Source organism: Silene latifolia, chromosome 9 (genome assembly GCF_048544455.1).
Source record: "Silene latifolia isolate original U9 population chromosome 9, ASM4854445v1, whole genome shotgun sequence".
Classification (NCBI taxonomy): domain Eukaryota; kingdom Viridiplantae; phylum Streptophyta; class Magnoliopsida; order Caryophyllales; family Caryophyllaceae; genus Silene; species Silene latifolia.
The window spans coordinates 146012137-146023710 of NC_133534.1; the positions used below are offsets into that span (position 1 = coordinate 146012137).

The window sequence follows — 11574 nt, forward strand, 5'->3', positions numbered from 1 at the left end:
CCTTCTCTTTGATTTGCCTGTATGAATCAGCCTCTATCCATTTGGAGAAGTAATCAGTCATTGCTAGCATGAAAACTTTCTGCCCAGGTGCCTGAGGTAGTTTTCCTACTATATTCATGCCCCACGTCATGAATGGTCAGGGGGCAGATATTGAATGTAGCTCCTCAGACGGTTGGTGGATGTATGGTCCATGAATTTGGCAGGCTTCACATTTAGAACTGAATTCCAGGCAGTCGGCCCTCAGTGTAGGCCAAAAGTAGCTTGTTCTAAGTACTTTGCTTGCTAGGCGCTTGCCACCTTTATGATTGCCACAATGTCCTTCATGGATTTCTGATAGTATTTGTTCAGCTTCCTGTGGTTCCAAGCATCTGAGGTATGGTCCTGCCTGCGATTTCTTAAAAAGCACCTTATTAATAATAGTATATGAAGCAGCTTTGATCTTAATTGCTCTGGCATCTTGTTTGTTTAGAGGAAGGATTCCTTGTTGGAGCCAATCATAGTAGGGTTTTGTCCATGAATTGGCGACATATATTGGAAAGGTTTTATCATGTTTATTTATTGCAGGTTCTAATAAATGTATGGTGGGAATTTTATCAAAATTAGGGGGACTGAAATTGGATCCTAGGCCGGCTAGGGCATCGGCCTGGGTATTCAAGTCCCTAGGTATTTGATCAATATTAAAGTTACGAAACTTGCTTTTTAAATTTTGGACAACTTCTAAATAAAGCATCATTTTTGAGTCTTTTGCGGTATAAACTCCATTTACTTGATTTGAAATAAGGAGGGAATCAGTACGTACCTTTAGATTTTGTACACCAAGGTCAATACATACCTTTAATCAAGCTATTAGGGCTTCATATTCAGCTTCATTGTTGGTGGCTTCAAATGCACAACTTATAGCCTGTACTATCTTATCCCCCTGTGGCGATTTTAGTACTACGCCTAGGCCAGTACCCCTCATATTGGCTGCACCATCGACAAACAAGGTCCATTCTAGGCCTGTCTGGTCATTGGTCAGTTTGTTTACTTCTTTTATCGGGTCAGGTTCTAGGGCGGGACTGAAATCAGCCGCAAAATCGGCTAGTGCCTGTGATTTAATTGTTGTTCTGGGTTCGAATGTTATTTTGTAAGTGCTTAGCTGGACTGACCATTTGCACATTCGTCCGGACAGTTATGGTTTCCTAAGTACAGATTTAATAGGAAGATTGGTCCTGACTATTATAGGATGACTTTCAAAGTATGGTCTTAATTTAGTGCAACTCATAATTAAAGCTAAAACATATTTTTCAAGTAGGCCATACCTTATCTCCGCATCTAGTAGACTTTTACTTACGTAATAGACAGGGTGTTGTTGTCCATCCATTTCTTTGACCAGAACTGCGCTGACCGCAGTTTCAGTGACTGACAAGTATACGGTCAGGGGTTCGTCTTTGACTGGTTTTGCCAGCAAGGGTGGAGAGGATAGATATGCTTTCAGATCTTCAAAGGCAGACTGGTGATCAGTAGTCCACTGGAAATATTTATTCTTCCTGAGCAGGTTGTAAAATGATTTGCACCTTTCTGATGACCTTGAAATGAACCTGTTCAGGGCTGCTATTCTCCCTGTCAATTTTTGTATGTCTTTGACCGTTTTTGGTGGTTCCAGCTCCAGGATAGCTTTGATCTGTTCAGGACTGGCTTCTATTCCACTTTTTGTCACCATATAGCCCAAGAATTTGCCTGCTGAGACTCCGAAATGGCACTTTTGTGGATTTAGCTTCATGTTGAATTTTTCCAATATTTGAAATGCCACTTCCAGGTCTTTGACGTGGTCTTCTGCTTTCTTTGAGTTGACTACCATGTCATCAATGTAGACTTCCATGGTGTCTCCAATTTGGTCTTTGAACATCATGTTGACTAGTCTTTAATAGGTTGCACCTGCATTTTTCAATCCAAAAGGCATGGCAGTATAACAATATACTCCTCTTTCAGTAATGAAGGCTGTACTTTCCTGATCCGCGGGGTGCATCTTTATTTGGTTGAATCCCCTGGAAGCATCCATGAATGTTAACATCTCGTGGCCTGCAGTGGCGTCCACCATTGCATCAATATGTGGCAGGGAAAATGGGTCTTTTAGGCAGGCCTTATTCAGGTCAGTGTAGTCCACGCAGACTCTCCACTTGCCGTTTTTCTTTTGGATAACTACTACATTGGCAAACCAGTCGGGATACATTACTTCCCTGATCATTCCCATGTCCAATAGCTTGTCGACTTCTTGATTGATGATTTCATTTCTTCCTGCAGCAAATTTTCTCGTTTTTTGTTGTACAGGCTTAAATGATTTGTCAATATTTAATTTATGAGTTATAATATCAGCATCTATACCAGTCATGTCAAAATGTGACCAAGCAAAACAAGACATTTTAGTTTTGATAAAGCTGGGCAGATTAGGCCTGACTGAGTCAGGTGCGCCTGATCTCACAAGTACCTTCCTGTCAGAAAATTCTGGGTCCAAAGTGACCTCTCCTGTTTCCATTTGTGATTGGGCTATATATTTATTCCTGACAGGGGACTTTAGTTGCTATGCGAGGGACTTACCTGACTTTAAAGGTTTCAAAGCCTGAGTGTAACATTCCTGGGCTGCCTTCTATTCTCCCCTGATGGTGGTTATCCTCCATTCAGTTGGTATCTTTACGCATTGATGATATGTTGACGTGATGGCTTTGACGTTGTGGATCCAAGGTCTGCCCAGGATTACGTTGTATGAGGATAGGCAATCCATAACTCCAAATCTTTCATAGGAGGCTACGCGTTCTACATAGGTTGGCAAGCTAATCTCTCCCAGGGTGTTCTTTGTTTCTCCGCTGAATCCGACCAGGACGCTGGATTTCTTGATAATCTTTTCTTCATCTATTTTCATGGCTTTAAGGACGTCCAGCATTACTAAGTTGATTGAAATGCCTCCGTCTATCAGGATTCTTGAAACCTTAGCTATGCCAATTTGCATGGTAATTACCAGGTTATCATGGTGCAGGTCTGGTACTCCCTGCAAGTCTGAATCATCAAAAGTAACAGCGGGTAAATATTTAGATCTATAAGGGGGTTGAAGTTTAGACTCCCTGGCGATTCTTTTAGCGGCTGAGCTGGTTAAGCCACAGATTTTTGAACCTCCGTGTATGAACTTGACTTCATAGATGGGGGGAGGAGGAGGAGGATCCCTGCTGTTTCCAGGATCTCTCTTGCCTGCTCCTTCTTCTTTGCCTTTGGGTTGTTGAATTAAATCTTTCATATAGCCTTTCTTTAGGAGGTAAGCCACTTGTTTCCTAAGCCGAATGCACTCTTCTGTGGTGTGTCCAATGTCCTGGTGAAAGTCACACCATCTTGTTGGATCTTTCCTGGGGTTGTCAGATTTCTTGGGCCATCTAACTGTGTCTCCCAGGTTTTCCAGGCGTTTGATCAATCTTACAGTATTTATAGAGAAGTTATATTCAGGAATAGTTGGTAGGCTAGAAAGGTTACCTTTGCATTCCTGTGCCACATTGACTTCAGACCGCTAAGGTCTAGAATAAGGTGTTGATCTGGGGTTGTTTCCTTTCTGGTAGGAGCTCTTCCTGTTAGTGTGGCCATAGCTTTGCTTTCCTCCGGATGAGTTTGTTCTGAAGTTGAGATCTTCTTCCAATCTGACATGCTCTAAGGTGATGGACTGAACAGTGGCGAAGGTTGGACATGCCTTTTTGGTTAGATCTGCGTAGATGTCACTGTCAAGCAGAACTCCTTGCCTGAAAGCTTCCACTGTCGTTTCTTCGTCGCACCTGTGAATGGCCACCTTTTCTTTGACAAATCTGGCCAGGAATTCTTTGAGGGGCTCTTCAGGAAGTTGCTTTACTCTGAACAAGTTACTGGGTCTCTTAGCCATGTCTCTGCTGCTTGCAAACTGTTGATTGAAGGCATTGACCAAGTCTGCAAAGTTCTTGATACTTCCATTTGGGAGGTTGATGAACCACTACAATGCTGCTCCAGTCAAGGTACTACCAAAGCCTTTACACATGGAAACCTGCCTGAGTTCACTGGGTATTGAGGCGGCTAACATCTTCTGTTTGAATATAGCAACGTGGTTTTGTGAATCAGACGTCCCATCATAGGTTCTCAAAGATGGGACGGTTAATTTCTTGGGGAGGTCAATCTTTGCAATTTCATCTGTAAAGGGTGAGTCAGCAAAGCTATCAACTTCCACCTCAGCTACAGGATCTGGCACTCCGGGTATATTTTCTATCTTGTTGTGGAGTTTCTGGATTTCCGGAAGCATGGCCATCATTATTGCTGCCTCAGTCTTATTTTATTCGTTGTCAGGGATAGCGTGTGGGCTAGAGGAGGTATCTTTCTCCGAGGTTCCAAAACTGGAGAAATCTATCTGATTGATGATAGATGAGAATGGGGTTCCTAGCTCCAATCTGGTTTTGGATCCTGAAGCTTGACTTTCCAATTTCTTTTACAGGCTAGAATCTGATTCTTTGAGCCTGGTGATCTCGGCCTCTGCTTGGGCTGCTTTCTCTAGAATTGTTTCCAGCTCCTTGATTTTAGCCAAGGCAGCAACTAGTTGTTGTTCTGGGGTGAGTTCTACCATTTTTGTGTGTAAATATCAAATGGAAAATAAAAGGATTTTTTTTATTAATGAACTAGATGCCCCACGGTGGGCGCCAATTGTTTTCACAGGATTTCCCCTGTAAGGATCCGGCCTAATGATTAAGTTGTGTAGGTATCTAGTTCTAATATTTGAAACAAAAGTATAAGAAAATGAATGGAAAAAATGAAGTATGAACGATATTGTTTGTGTTTCTAAGATAGGCTGAATATTAATACGGGAATAAAAGATTGATTGTAGAAAATAGTAGACAAATTGTATTCTTATGATGTATCCCACAGTTGTTCTTTACAAATATTCTCTCAAGCTATTTATAATCCTTCAATATTAACGTTGCACTCACTCCAACGTTCCTCTTGACGTTGGAGTTGTTTCCTGAAAAATAGGGCACATTCCCTATTAATCCGGTTGACCTATTCTTCCTCAACAACCTTCTATTCTTCTCTTCTTGCACGTTGTGATTTATGGGAGTAGCATGTTCTTGTAGGTGGACTTGGTCTTCCGTGAGAATAGGATGTGTGCATAACTGTTTTGCTTGTTTGTTAATTTAATCCATCCTGCTCAAGGGCCCCATCAGGCTATTCCATGCTTGCCATCAGGTCTTTCTTCCAGGGTTTAGTAGCTTGCTTATCCTCTGGTATTCTTTACCTGCCAAGTAATAATTGGATTTGCCCGGACATTGGTTGCCCCAATCAGCCTAATTATGCCAAGCTAGAATAAAGTCAGTGCAGGCTAATTTGGGCCTAACAACTATTATTTTTGAAATTGACGGTTTTAATTGTCGTCGTTTGAAATTTGAAGAAATAGTGAATTTTGAATTTTCACTATTATTTTTGAAATTGACGGTTTTAATTGCCATCGTTTGAAATTTGAAGAAATAGTGAATTTTGAATTTTCACTATTATTTTTGAAATTGACGGTTTTAATTGCCGTCGTTTGAAATTTGAAGAAATAGTGAATTTTGAATTTTCACTATTATTTTTGAAATTGACGGTTTTAATTGCCATCGTTTGAAATTTGAAGAAATAGTGAATTTTGAATTTTCACTATTATTTTTGAAAATGGAACGGTGGTTTTGGTCGCCCTTGTTGAAGTTTGATAGTTTGCGTAGGGAAATTGGGTCCAAGCCCAAAATTCCGCTGGAAAACTAAAGGGGAAGCCCCATTTAGGCGCGAGCACCTTGGCGAGGGAAGGAGGCTTCCCTTTTTTCTGTAAAAGACGCGAGAATAGGAAGCTCCCCATTCTCACTTCTTCTTCCTCACACAAACTCGAAAACCCGCGAAAAATCGCCATTGTTGGTCTTCTTGCTTGCTTGAGTTGGTGCCATTATCAACATGTCATCTCAAGGTATGTAATTCCTCTTGAATCCATTTAAATTTATTGGTCTTTTTCATGGATTAAATTAGGACGAAATATTTGGGCATTTTTGTTTGAGCCAATTTCGAGTGAAATTGATGATTGCATTAGGTTAGAAACCTGTTTAGGAGTATAGGGGTGCTTTTAGTTTGCATTTTGGTCTCCGTTTTCGTCCCCTATGCTCGAAAAACGTGAGTGAGGCGAAGAAACCGTCTCATTTCACAAGGTCAAGTTTATTTGCTTGAGTTGTGTGCCCCACTAGGTTGCATTATAGTCGGGGAAGATCGTGTTCGCCATTTTGGACCTTTGTTGGGTATTGTGGGCAAAATTGGAATTTTTGCCTTTTATGACGGTCTTATGTCTGACAAAATAAGCATCCGTTTGGGCTTGAATTGAGTCAGTTTGCTTTGAAATGGACCCTATTAGTAGTTTAGGTCGATTTGAGACGTGGTAAAATCACGTTGCTTTGTTGCGGTTGCATTTTGAAATTTCGACATGTTTGCGCTCAAATTGGCGTAGAAATTGCCTTTTTGAGTTGTAGAAAATATCCCATTGCATCGGGAGTGTACTCTGGGTTGTTGGCGGACCTTGTGTGGGTCTTGAGGTGCTGTTTTTGTTGTTGTTGTTTTTACTCGTCTTTTACTTGAAAAGAAGGGCGAGTCGTTTTTTGTGCGTCTTTTTGTAGATTGTTTTGTTTGGTCGGGTTTGGGCGGGATTGCCCTTGTCCTGCTTTGCAAGTTTTTTTTTGGATTTGTCCATTTTATGTCGTCGTAATGCCGAAATTTTGGCTGACGTTCTTTGATTGTCTTTGATTGCAGGGGAGCGTTCGGGGCCTACGAGGTCTGTCGTTGAGGTCTTGGAGGAGGAGGATGATCCGGGAGGAGCATAAGCGACCGGGGAGGCTGCTGGAGCCGAGGTGGTGATAGAGGATGCTTCCGTAGAGGAGGGGAGGCGGCTGACGTGGCCGACTTGTCCATTTCATTGTGACTCATAGGCAGGATGGCTGATAATTGAGTGTTAAGACGGGTGCACTATTCTATGTTGCCGTCTTCGATCGTTGTTGAATTCAGATGATTGGGGTTCAACATCGGAGTAGCGTCCGATGGCATGGTTCTTGGCCACCTTATCATCCAAAGTCTGCCAGATATTGTATTCATTTTTGTCGTGGAGTAGAAGGGAGGTGTTACCGTCATGCTAACAACCTCCGCTTCCATTATTACACCCTTGTTTCCCGTGTTGCTCCTTTTCTTTTCTGATCGAAAGGATAGGGAGTGCTTAGTTCGGTAGGTGTCAGATAGCCCCCAGTTCGTTGTTTTAGGCCAGTGTCTGTGTGACAGATGGTTGTTTTAGGACAGTGTCTGTATGATAGATGGTTGTTTTAGGCCAGTGTCTGAATGATAGATGTCTGTACTAGCTCCTGTTTGTATGGTCAGTCGCTTGTATCAAACGTGTGTTGATGTATTTTGCATGATGCGGTTTATATATATATGTGTTTTTGGATTGTGGTTTATTTTATGATTTCGGCTTTTTTGTGTTGTGTTTCAGAGAAGCGCTGTCGGCCGCCAGTTCCCTTTTTGCTTCGCACCAGTTCCTGCATCGTTAGTGTATAAAACAGGCAACAGGTAACACGTATGCATAAACGTGAACACGTAAAAAGCATTTGATTGAAAACAAAAATTAACCACGATGACTCAAAGTTAAAATTGGAATTTGAAATTTGAAATGATATTTTGAAAATTCCGCGACATGTCATCACGTTTGGACTTCTCAAAAGGAATTGATTTGAAAATTGAGCAATTAACTCGTGTCTTGAATTAAATTGCATCGAAATTGTTGAAATTGATTTGTAACTCGAAAAATTCAAACTCAAACCATCAGGGGTGAATTTTAGAATAGATTTTTGCGAGGGTATTTGATTTGATTTTTGTGAGATCAAAACTCGGATTTATGAGTGCTTGAAGTTTTGAGGAAAACAGATGTGTTATCAATTTTCGATTTTTATTTTTGCTGGGAAAAGAGCAAAAAAGTGAAAAAAACTTCAGAATTTTGACTGACATGGAAACGATCCGTCGCGGATCGGGGCGACTAGCCCTTCCCCCTTAAAAAAAGAAAGAAAAATCCGTATGTTTAAAGCTGTGTCATGGAAACCGTGTCGGATTTCGTAAAACGCGAAAACAAGGAAATGTGAGTGTGAGAAAACATAAAACGTTTTGGACCGTCCCGAAGAGGCGCGAGCATTCCGGCGGGAGGTTTGAGGTGTCAGGAGGAAACACAACTTGAAAGGGACAATTCAAGGTGGGAACCCTGAGAACAGGCCCAAAGAGGCGCGAACAGCTTGGCGATAGAAGTCAGCCTCCCCTTTTTTCGAAAAAAAAGGCGCTGATTGTTTTGTATAAGTATGGATGTTTGTGCTTCATTGTTTCATCATCCGAAACACACACAAAAAAAAAACTTCTCTAAAAAAACTTCTTCTTCTTCCACAAAAGAAATTCATGGATGCCTTAGAGAATGCATTGCGACAATGGTGCCGGGATTATTCGCCTCCCGAAAAGTATCAACTCGTTTGCATGGGAGTTGGTCAATTGTTGGTGCTTCGTCAAGTCAATGTGCAACCCTCATTTCTTGAAGCATGCTATCGGTTTTGGTATTCAAAACATCATGTTTTCACTTTCCCAAAAGGCGAAACTTGTCCTCTTGTCAAAGAATTCGGTGCCATTGGTGGGTGGCCGGGTTGTGTTCCGGTGCTTCCTCCGAATCGGTTGTGTTAGAAGGAGAAATTTCGTTTAATGTTGGACTTGTCAACAAGCCAAGTGATGCGTGTCAATTTTATGATGTTTTACATCTCTTTTTACACGCATTTCAGAGCTCATTTGTGTAATATTTGTTGCTTTTCTCCCTATTTCCGTCTACTTCCGTATTTTGTACTTTATTGCAGAAATGTGAAGAATTCGACGGGAAATCAAGCCAAATCCGCCCCTGAGTAATCTGCATTGCAAATGACGTAAAGGAATCACTTAAGGAACGAGCTTGGTGCGCGATCCAAGGCCCAAAAGACAAGTCCACGAGAATAAAGAAGTCAAGTAGCAGCTCATCCGGTCGATCGACTAGCCCGATCAGTCGATCGACCAACTATCGGATCCCGAAGCTACTCATTGTTCTTTGAGGAGCGATCGATCGACCAAAGATGCGTAGTCGATCGACCAGATTTCTTTACCAGACGAGAATTAGAAAGTCGTGAATCTCAAGGCCCGTGAAGTTTAGGTTTTAGAAATAAGTTGCTGCGTTTATTGCTATATAACGTAACACCAACATCTAGTTTTATTATCAAGTTTTGCATCTAAGTTTCGATCACAATACAGTGCTTTTAGTTCTAGCTTATTACGAGTTAGGGTTTCGGGTTATCGATTTTAACATTGGATTTCTGCCTTCGCTCTTAATCTTTCCTTTGAATCTTGGTAATTGTTCTCCCTAATTCCAGCTTTTTATTGCTCCGCTTCTATTGTTAGTATAGAATTGATAGTTAGCATTCCCAAGCCAATTATCGCTTCATCATCGTTGTTATTTATCTTAAATATGAATTCCGTAATAGTCATCTGTTTATTTGTTGTTTTTACATTCACCATGAGTAGCTAAATAGTTAGTGCTAGGATGTAGGCGATTTATGGCTAGGCGGCACTAGATTGAACACGGATCGAACCAACCAGCGTGTCGATCGATCGATCGACATGGTTGGTCGATCGATCGACCTTGTAAGGTTACCCTTCGTTTTAATTGTTTTTAATCTTGTATTTAACGAATCGAATGCATGCGACCAGTTAGATACCTATTTTGTGACTGACCCATTAGGCCGAAAGGTAGGGTAGGTTGCTTGACCGTCAATTAATTCGACTAAACTGTGCTAAGATCGAAAGATAGGTATAGTTTAGACCATTAGTAGCTTTTCAGGACGAAAGTCAGTATTAGTGACATTAGGGACCTATAGCGAGATCGAGAGATGCTATTTGTTAGGAGTGGACCGAGAGGACCTCTTATTTCCCGCCTTACCTGTGTTTATTTCAGACCGACTTAGTTTGCTGCCGCCAAAGCTATAATGACCCGATCATCCTAGTACCCTTCTTTTATCTGTTTAAATTCGTATTTTAGTTTATTTTCCTTTTATTGCCATTAGTTATAGAACAATTCAAATCAACCCCCATAATTGTTACCTTAGACTTTCATTAGACAACTAAAGTTTACAACGCCTCCTCATGATCGACCCTGTTACCACTAGCCTAGGTTAGTCTTAATAGGAATTATAAATTTTATCTTTGGTACTCACAACGACGGGTATCAAATTTTGGCGCCGTTGCCGGGGAGGCAATAGTCCTAATTTTAGTTGTTTAATTTTCAGTCTTTCTTAGTTTAAGGAACATCCGTTCCTTAAACAGTTCTTATATTTTGTTGTAGTTTCCTCTTATGCGCAGGTCACAGGGTGGAGAATTAGTACCATTGAACCCTGAGATTGAGAGATCCTTGCGCGAGTTGAGGCGAACGCGACGAGTATTACCGACAGAGGAAGAGCTGAGTACTCTGTCAAGCTATCACGAGAACGAACTGTTCGAAGAAGACCCACAATCTTCACCCGTTTCCACTTCTTCACCGAGACAGTTACTTCTCCTGAGATTCCGAGTCATGGCCGAGGAAGCGAGTATAGCTAGTTTTTCCGAGCCGACACCGACAATTTATACAAAGGGTTCGAATTACGGAGATGCCAGAAATTCGAACCAAAGCCTGCTTACATCACTATGGTCGAGAGAAATCAGTTTGGGGGAGCTGCAAATGAAGATGCAGCTAGACATATGGAGACCTTTATCGACTACTGCTGCTCCATTCCCCCACCAGCTGGCGTGACCCAGGATCAAATCAAAGAGACCATGTTCATCTTCTCCCTTCGTGATGCTGCAAGGGAGTGGTATAGAGATCTGGACCGAGCCGCTCAGGAGATCACTGATTGGAATACATTGGCATTGGCGTTCTACAAGAAGTACTTTTCTGCTTCAAGGACGATCGCTATTAGAGCCCAAATCACGGGTTTTAAACAAGGGCCAGATGAGAATTTCCATGAGGCATGGGTCCGATTCAAGAAGTTAGTGCGAACCATACCGCACCATGGATTTGAAAAGTGGAGTTTGTGCAATCATTTTTACAATGGGTTGTACGACGATCAGAGGGCCATTTTGGATGCTGCAGCCAATGGGAGATTTGCTGAAAATTTGGGAGCAACCAAGGGGTGGAAGATCATTGACGATCTAGCTACCCACAAGGCCGAGTATGGGAATTCGAGAGGGAACCAGAGGAGAGCTGCTGAATCTTCCTCTCCGTTCTTTGCACTTGAGGCTCTCACCGCGAGATTTGACAAGTATGAGCTAGGAGGAGCCTCTAAGGGTGGGATGTACCAAGTCAACGCTGTTTCAGACGGTCCCTTCCTTTGCGAAAGGTGTGGAGTAGAGGGCCATGTCTCGAAGAACTGCCCTAGTCCCTTTGAATCTTGTGCTGCCTTTCAACACTACAGGCAGAACAACACCTACTACGAGCCACCGCATCCGAATTTGAGTTGG

General features: G+C 41.9%; 1 long non-coding RNA gene and 1 other non-coding gene across 2 annotated transcripts in view; one reads left to right on the forward strand and one right to left on the reverse strand.

Moving 5' to 3' along the window:
• LOC141600133 (uncharacterized) overlaps positions 1-7469 on the forward strand; it is a 59141-nt gene extending 51672 nt beyond the window's left edge. The window contains exon 6 of the long non-coding RNA XR_012524203.1: positions 6796-7469. This is a non-coding gene — a long non-coding RNA (uncharacterized LOC141600133). The remainder of the gene's footprint in view (positions 1-6795) is intronic.
• Positions 7470-11025: 3556 nt separating this feature from the next.
• Positions 11026-11132, reverse strand: LOC141603920 (small nucleolar RNA R71). The gene has a single exon (XR_012525755.1). It is a non-coding gene; the product is annotated as a small nucleolar RNA R71 (small nucleolar RNA).
• Positions 11133-11574: the final 442 nt, after the last annotated feature.